The following is a 9,553-nucleotide window of genomic DNA, read 5'->3' as shown; positions in this document are numbered from 1 at the left end:
TTTTGAGACGGAGTCTCGCTCTGTCGCCCAGGCTGGAGTGCAGTGGCCGGATCTCAGCTCACTGCAAGCTCCGCCTCCCGGGTTCAGGCCATTCTCCCGCCTCAGCCTCCCGAGTAGCTGGGACTACAGGCGCCCGCCACCTCGCCCGGCTAGTTTTTTGTATTTTTTTAGTAGAGACGGGGTTTCACCGTGTTAGCCAGGATGGTCTCGATCTCCCGACCTCGTGATCCGCCCGTCTCGGCCTCCCAAAGTGCTGGGATTACAGGCTTGAGCCACCGCGCCCGGCCAGGACCTATATTTTCAATTTAAGTTCAATTAAATTTAAACAGCCACATGTAGCTAGTAGCTAGCCATATTGGGCAGCACAGCTCTGTAATTTCTTCCATGTTCCTTCTATAGCTGCATAATTCTAAATAAGGTATTAAAGATTGATTTTGACAAATTTAATGTGATGTCACTTGCTAAAGGTATGAGACAGGCATGGAAGATACTTTTGGGGATCGTTAGATTTCATTAGGACCACCTTCACAACATAAAGAGTTATATATTAGTTTTCAGTTTGGGTTCTACAAGGCATTTCCTACAGGTTACTTGAAAAATATGATGCACGGTGGTATTATCTTCAGAACTCAGCAAAAAAGTTTAAGACCCTGGATTTCTGGTACATAAAACGCACAGTAGATTCCACAACCTAATAATGGCTGACTAGCCTGCAATGGTGTGTTTTTCGTTTTTGTTTTTTTTTTTTTAGACAATGTCTTGCTCTACCACCCGTCAATTTTTAAATTTTTTGTAGAGATGAGGTCTCACTATGTTGCCCAGGCAGGTCTTGAACTCCTGGCCTCAAGCAATTCTCTCACCTCAGGTTCCCAAAGTGCTAGGATTACAGGTGTGAGCTACTGCCCCTGGCCTACAATGGTAGTTTTAGGAATGTTGTTGTTATGGTCCGAATGCTTGTCTCTCCATAAAATTCATATGTTGAAACCTAATTACCAATGTGATGGTATTGGGAGGCATGGCTGGGGAGTGATTAGGTCATGAGGGTGGGGCCCTCATTAATGGGATTCATGCTCTAATAAAAAGAGGCCCTAGAGAGCTGCCTTTCCCTTTCCATTAGGTGAGGACATAGCAAGATGGTACCATCTATAAATCAGGAAACAGGCCCTCACCAGAGGCCTAATTCATTGGGGACTTGATCTCAGACTTCCCAGTCACCAGAACTGTGAGAAATAAATTTATGTTGTTTATAAGCTACTGAGCCTATAGTACTTTCTACTAAGACAGTTGGTCAGGCCCTTGTAATGAACAGGAGTTGGTCTTAATGTTAAAAATGATTTATACTTGAATTTCTGACATTAATAAATTATTTAATAAATTTAATATATCTTAGGTATCTACCCAGTAGTTCCTTTTTAAAAGAAGCTAGAAAACCACTTGTACAGCCTATCTAGGAGTTTCTTCTGGTTACTACCAGTATAAAGCTATTAACGGAACAAATGCAGACAAATACTGTTTTCCTGCCACTTATTAAGCCAAGGTATGAACTGTGTTTCTTATTTCATTTTGTATTTCAGTGGATATTAATAAATCTAATGAATACTATCACTCCAATTAGGGTAGGCTATTATTGTCTAGACGCATCTTGGACTGTTTCCCAGTCCTATATCTCATTTTATAAAAATTATAATATTAGGCCCGGCGCGGTGGCTCAAGCCTGTAATCCCAGCACTTTGGGAGGCCAAGACGGGCGGATCACGAGGTCAGCAGATCGAGACCATCCTGGCTAACATGGTGAAACCCCGTCTCTACTAAACAAATTAAAAAAAACTAGCCAGGCGAGGTGGCGGGCGCCTGTAGTCCCAGCTACTCGGGAGGCTGAGGCAGGAGAATGGCGTGAACCCGGGAGGCGGAGCTTGCAGTGAGCCGAGATCCCGCCACTGCACTCCAGCCTGGGCGACAGAGCAAGACTCCGTCTCAAAAAAAAAAAAAAAAAAAAAAATTATAATATTGTGTTTTGGATGCCTTCCACCTCCTTTTGCAACTGCATCTGTAACTAAAGGATTACATAAACTTGTTATCTGACATGTGAATATGCTTGTTTTATTTTGAGCCATATTATTTTGGAAACAGCATATATAAGAAAAATATTATTGGACAAGGAGGCTTTAGATGATACATCTAAGTCGCTATTTCACTTTTCTTAACTGCAAAAATGGGCTGCTATCACTTGCCAGTGGCTTTATGGAAATACTGAGCTATTTCATAAGAATATTGGCTAGATTCAATAAGAGACTGTTATGTACTAGGTTATGGTCCATTAGATATTTTTAAAGGCACATGAATCATTTGTTAATATGGAAAATAACTTCAACTATGTTACAGTGACACATAATAAGCAAAAATATTTGTTGCCTTTCCAAGTGTTAAATGTTCACCTATGGAGCTATTTGCACAGTGGGAGGAGCCGGTGAGACTAATGCACCGTGTAAATGTATTGTATCACTGTGATTTCGACCAGAGATAACAAACACTGCCAGTTAAGCTCTGCCAGGAAATGGAAGTTTTTAGAGGCATTGGCATGACAGCTAAAGTTGGGCTGTTGCACAATAGCTGTAAGGATTGAGCCAGAGGAAAACATACTTTATTTGAAAAATTTCCAAACGTCTAGTATTGGTTTCTTTCCAATTTATTTGGTTCTCTTTTTGAGAATTCAAGAGTGTGATACACTGGAGCTATTTAGTATTTAATCCTCACATGTACTATTCCTTTGCCAATGATCACTTATTGGATTGTTAATCTACAGTAATGCTTCCAAGACACTTGGCAAGTAGACACACAAACTTCTGCTCAGTAAGGACATAAATTGTGGCTTAATTATATTATCATTTTTTTGTACATGCCTATATTGTCAGGTCTGTGTAGGTAAAGGTTTATGTTTTATTCATCACTTCAATCAACACCTAATCTCTTTTAACCTCATACCCATCTGTTGATAAAGTTTGTTGATTCACTTCCTTTATAGCTCTCCAATTCATACATTCCACTCCAGCTCTGTGACCACTGTCCTCATTTCCAGATTAGATTAAGTGGATTTCTCACATAGTTGCCCAGCTACTTTAATCCATTGTCTATAATGCTGTCAAAGTGATTGCTCTCATGCCTAAAAACTCTCTAAGAGTGCCCTGAAAACACACAAACATGGCATATGAGGGCCTTCATGATGGCTTCTAGGCCTACTGCTCAACTCTCTCTACTGGTTCCATTTTATTTTACACTCCAGTTGCCTTGAGCTCCTTGTAGTACCTCAAAAGTGCCATATTCCTTTGGTAACAACCTGCTCATTTTTGTTGTAACATCTTGTCCATCTCCTCCTATTTCATCTGGCTAATTAATGTCATCCTTTAAAATGTCAAAAAAGTGTCCTTGATCTCCAGTGTTGGCTTCTACTACAACTCAAGTTTCACCACAGCATGTACTGAATTGAAGGGCAACTATGCCCTTACTAGACTATGGACTACTCAAAAAACAGAGCTGTGTCTTATCTGTCTGTCTGAGTACTTAGCATATTGCCTAGTATTGGTAAGTGCTTGAAATATGCTCCTTGAAGGAATGAAACAATGAATAAATGAAAAATGTAAGCTTTAAGCATTTGAAAAATTCACTTGTGTGTAAACAGTTCACTTGGAAATGATAAATGTCAGGTGAACAACACAAAGTGTTACTTTAGTCACCTGATAGGAATCTTGGTTGAAACAAGATAAAAACACCTTCAATCTAAAATCAAAATACTCAGGATAGCTGTAACAAAGCAAACAGACCATTCTTCAAATATTTCGATGAAAATATACTCATGTTACAAATATCTCATACTACTTCAGAATCAAAAATAAAATATAAATAAATAGTACCACAGAATCCAGCTCAATTAAAAAAAATCCCTGTACACTGATTCTAAGAATGGGGCAGGAAATGTGCAAGATAAGGCTGGAGTATCTTATAATGCCAGAAAGTAAGCAAGTGCTCCAAAAATGAAAAAAAAAATCAAAAATGGAAATACGTCAAAGGGACACAGAAGCCAAATGAAAGAGCTGCCAATGGCGAAAGCTAGACAACCTGAACAATAAACTAAAGTAGTATTAAATTATAACCCAAATTATAAAATAAATACCTATTAGTCCATACTGATAAACAAATGGTAGAGAACTGACAAATCTGTGCAGAAGAATTCCAAACAATTTACACAGATACTGTACTGTCAAGGAGGTTGAGCATAACTTCCCTTTCTTCTTTTTTTTTTCTTTTTTTAATCCACTCATTTGCACACTGATCTGAAGTGTGGGCTGTGAACAGTGATTCAAAAAGATTACAGTACGGAAAAAGGAGGGAAAAGAGTAATTTTACAGTTTAGAAACTAGACAAGCACTATTTTAGCTAGGTGATCAAGGTCAACATCAAAACTGACAAGTTATGTTAATAATATGTACTCTTGATATAATGTGATGAAAGCTGGCACATCACCTCTGTGACTTTCAAAACCTATACAAAAGTAGAAAACATGGAACCCAGGCCAGGCACAGTGGCTTATACCTGTAATTCCAGCACTTTGGGAGGCCGAGGCAGGTGGATCACAAGGTCAGGAGTTCAAGACCAGCCTGGCCAACATGGTGAAACCCTGCCTCTACTAAAAATACAAAAATTAGCTGGGCATGGTGGTGTGTGCCTGTAATCCCAGCTGGGGAGGCTGAGGCAGGAGAATTGCTGGAACCGGGACCTGGGGGGTCAGAGGTTGCAGTGAGTCAAGATCACGCCACTGCACTCCAGACTGGGCTACAAAGGGAGACTGTCTCAGAAAAAAAAAAGAAGAAAAAGAAAACATGGAATCCAGGAAAGAGGGTATCAATATAGGAAAGAGGCAAAGGAAATCCTCATAATGATGATGAATATACAGTTGTAATAATATGATATAGTAAAAGTTATGATATATTTAAATTGAAAGGATGGAGGGAGATGGGAAGTATGAGGAGCAAGGAGGGTAACTGGGTGAGATAAAGAGATCTAAGTCCTCGTCTTCCCTATAACAAAGTCAAAGATAATATCCTATATTGAAAGATCAAGAAAAAGCTACCTAGACATTGCATTTAGAAACCTGGAGGCACATATCAGAGGACATTTTTTTTTTGAGACAGGGTCTTACTTTGTTGCCCAGACTAGAGTGCAGTGGCACAATCGTGGATCACCGCAACCTCTGCCTCCCAGGCTCAAGCGATTCTTCTGCCTCAGCCTCCCGGGTAGTGGGGATTACAGGCGTGTGCCACTGTCATCTGGCTAATTTTTGTATTTTTAGTAGAGACGGGATTTTACCATATTTGGCCAGGTTGGTCTCAAACTCCTGACTTCAAATGATCCACCTGCCTCGGCCTCCCAAAGTGCTGGGATTACAGGCGTGAGCCACCGTGTGCCTGGCCTCAGAGGACATTTCTAAAGGAGTTGAATGTAGTTGCTTCTGGGGACAGCGCCTCAGGAGACTGCTCTTTTTCATTATAAGCCTTGTGTTACTATTTTGCTTTAAAAAATATATATATGTAAAACTTTGATAAAATAAAAAAAAGTAAAAGGTGCTCCAGATAAATACTCCCTTTTATAACAAAGGCTCTCAGAGCTGGGAAGACCTCTAGAGATCTAGTACCATTTTTTATTTCCCTAACATAATTATAATGAAAAGAACATGCTAATTTCTTTATTCAAATCATTTCTCTTCTCCTGCAAAGTTTTATTATTCCGTATCAATGGATATCAATGGTTCTAATAAATGTTCTAAACAGCCATGCTCTAACACTAATGAGAATTGGTTCTACTTACTGGCTTATCCTCTCTTCTCCCAATGCCCTATATTTAAGACTTGTGGCCTCATTTCACACAGCACACTTGTGTTGTGAGCTAACAGATACATAAAACCTGCCAGATCCTGTCCTAAAGATCCTAAGATTGCATGAAACATTCTTCAAAAGTGATGAATATGGCTTAATTTATCACCTGCTGAACTTTCTAAGTTTGGAGAAAGGGAAGTTACTATGAAAATATTTTTCTCATGAAAAATAAATATAATTTTAAGGGTCAAAAAGCCAACAATGAAAACAGTTCTTGATGGTCAGTTTTGCTTAATTACATTATTTGGAGATATATAATAGACATTAAAGTTTAACTAGTCCAGTCTCTCATTTTACAAAGGAGAAAACTATGGCCTAAAAACAGTCAATGAGTTCACCAAGATTACCCAGTGTATCCTCAGATTTTGCAACGTAATTCATATAATATAGCAAAAGCTATATGAACAGCTTGTAATATTTGGGGTCTACTCACAAAGTAAAGTTGGAATATGGCCAATTAATTAGACAATTCAAGCCAAAAAACTACCGCCCTAGATTACCTGGGTATTTGGAAGAGGTTTTTTTTTTTTAAATTTTAAATTCCTTTTTACAATAAAAAGCTATCTTTTTTATTAAGCAAAATAAATTCATTGTAGAAAATAATTTAAACTCCAGGAAAAAGTCATTTGTTGTACATGCTAAGGAAAACCACTATTAATAGTTTAGTGTTTTTTCCTAATTGAAAGTGTTTTAAAACTAGAGTTGTCCAGTTTAATTTTTGTATCTCACTTGGCAATAAACATGAACTTGCCATAAGCTGTTATCATTAGAAAAGTATTTACCATTAAGGATTGTAGTAAACATGCATATGTAGGTATGGAATAAGACAGTAGAAAAGAACACCAAGGCATTCAAAGTAATCATCTCCTTTGATCTCTTAGGAGCTACATCAATGGACCCCTTAACCATACAGCATCATTATTCACTGCATCTAGTGTGACACATCGACTTCTAACAGACCACTCTGCTTTTTGCTTTGCTCTTCTCACTCAGAACAGTAGTATCATTTCACTCATTTTTCTGCCACTCCATGTCCATCAACACATTTAGAGAATTGTGCTTGATTACATCTTTATCACCTGGAACATTCCTTGATTCAGTATGCATTTAGCACTCTCCACTCATGTTTTTGGTAGACTAGCCCATGTTTCACACTGGGGAGGAAGTGAATCCCTTTATGTACATATGTTTGGTTCACCATCTGGACTACAAGCTCTTCTGAGAAGAAACTGTTTTCTCTTGCTTTAATGTCCCTCTGTAGAGATTATAAAAGCTTTTCCTCAGGGTAGACATTGCTATGTTTGCTAGTACTGTGAATAATATATAAGGTATCTTTGAATTTCTGTCTTAATATCTTCCTTATAGCTATTCCTCCTGGTTACTGAAAGACATATAGTTTATTTTACGAGTATAGGCCTTGATAACAGATAAGAAACTCACGGGAAAGGGAAACGTCACAACTAAATGGGAATGTAACAGGGAACCAAAAAGGATGAAATATCACCATTACATATTAGTCCAAGAAAAGTAGTCTGATAGCGAGCAAACCCTTTTTTCTGTTTTGACAATAACATCAGTACGTGAAAATAACACAGAGGTGAACTAATAAATACTAATAAATCCTTTATTTACCTAAATAAAAGGGCTGGTCATGAGTTTTATTTGCTTTAAGTAATTAAAATACTATTAATTATATATTGCCTATTGACGCAACCATCAAATAAACTATACTATTATTTCTTAATGCGGAGTTTTTTTTTTTCAGTTGATACAAGAAGGGAAAAAGATGTCAATGAAGCAGAAACTTCCAGACATGAAAACAAATAAGAAACAGTATGTTTTTTTCTTATTTAAATCACAAAAGTGCATTAAAAGGCAACAAAGCAAAAAACAAAAAACAAAAAAAACAATATGACCAAAAATAGCAAGCTGTTTTTAAGCATTAATAATTTTAAAATAAGCTGGTGGCTTTGATATAACTGTAGGTAAAAGATAACCGAGTTCATGTCCATAAAAATTTACCACTGTAAAACATGCTTAGGGTAAACTTTTAGAATTTATTTTTAGATGAATATGTGGTTCATTTGTACGAAACTGGAAATCCTATTGTTTTAAACTTGTATACAAAGCTTATGTCTTATTCTTAACACTCAAGAGGCAGGAATTTAGGGTTTTGGGTATACAGAACAGCAATTCCCCTGTAATTTTCTATCTTGTCTTGATCTCCAATTTCTCTTGAAAAGCACTTCAGCTACTTTTCACTATCTGGTCCCCATGTTAACTGGCAATAAAAGGTAAAAAAAACTTAACTTCTTCAAGGGTATTAAAGTTGGTCTGTAAAAGGTAATTTTAGTTTTGTTCAAGGTTAAGTCAAGGTGATATGAAAGCATTTATCCAGGAAGAGAGTTTAATTATCATTATTTTAAGTAGAGGACTAGGGGGGTTCTATTTCCTGGTCCAAATCTAGTATGTCTATTGTATGCTGCTAATACTTAGAGACCCATAATAGGTCTTTACACTCAGTTTCTGATTTGTTAGTATATCCTTTAAGAAATTTATTTAAAGTTTGCTTTATCCTCAAGAGGCATACTTTTTAAGGAAAGTGTTAATTATGCTCCACATTAAATGACTTTACAATAAATGAATTACTTGAAAAGTTCTTTTAAAAATAGATGAGGCCCAGGCACAGCAGTTCAGGCCTGTAATCCCAGCATTTTTGGAGGCTGAGGAGGAAGGGCTTGAAGCCAAAGTTCAAGACCAGATGAAGTAGCAAAGCGAGACCCTGTGTCTACAAAAAATTTAAAAAATTAGGCAGGCATGGTGGTGCACGTATGTAGTCCCAGCTACTCAGGAGGCTGAGGTGGGAGGATCGCATGAGCCCAGCAGTCTGAGGTTGCAGTAAGACATGACTGCACTCCAACCTGGGCAACAGTGAGACTCTGTCTCAAAAAAACAAACAAACAAAAAAAATTGCTGATGAAACAAAGAAGGAACAAAGGAAAGCAGGAAACAAAGAGAAGAAATGCATCATCAAGAAATTTCCCCCAATTACTGTTTTCTCTTTTCCTTTATGTAGGAGACATACACTGCTAATTCAACCTTTATTACAAGATCGGCAGCCCTAAGAATTCCTTTTAAAATATGGCATGTTTTTTATATCTATATGTATTCCTGCTCCTAAAAGAATGAAGAACAGACATTTCCACATGCAGCTCAATCACTTTTTAAACCATATTTACTTTTATCATTGCTTGGATGCATGCAATGACTGAATGCTACATATTTCTAGTTACAAGAATAAAGGAGGCTGGGTACAGTGGCTCACGCCGGTAAACCCCAGCACTTTCGGAGGCCAAGGCGGGCAGATCAAGAGGTCAGGACACGGAGACCATCCTGGCTAATATGGTGAAACCCCGTCTCTACTAAAAATACAAAAAAATTAGATGGGCATGGTGGCGGGCGTCTGTAGTCCCAGCTACTCGGGAGGCTAAGCCAGGAGAATGGTGTGAACCTGGGAGGCGGAGCTTGCAGTGAGTCAGATCACACCACTGCCCTCCGGCCTGGGCGACAGAGTGAGATTCCATCTCAAAAAAAAAAAAAAAAAAAAAAAAAAAAAGGAAGGTATT

At 37.9% G+C, this 9,553-nt stretch overlaps 1 protein-coding gene and 1 non-coding gene across 3 annotated transcripts in view; both read right to left on the bottom strand.

Annotated features, from left to right (window-relative positions):
- BCAP29 (B cell receptor associated protein 29) overlaps positions 1-9,553 on the bottom strand; it is a 41,018-nt gene that overhangs the window by 8,680 nt on the left and 22,785 nt on the right. The gene's annotated exons all lie outside the window — the stretch shown is intronic.
- LOC112621996 lies at positions 8,996-9,139 on the bottom strand. The gene has a single exon (XR_003118904.1). It is a non-coding gene; the product is annotated as a small nucleolar RNA U109 (small nucleolar RNA).

Source organism: Theropithecus gelada, chromosome 3 (genome assembly GCF_003255815.1).
Source record: "Theropithecus gelada isolate Dixy chromosome 3, Tgel_1.0, whole genome shotgun sequence".
Taxonomy (NCBI): domain Eukaryota; kingdom Metazoa; phylum Chordata; class Mammalia; order Primates; family Cercopithecidae; genus Theropithecus; species Theropithecus gelada.
Note: the sequence above shows the minus strand (reverse complement) of the source record. Positions and strands in the feature narration are given on the sequence as shown.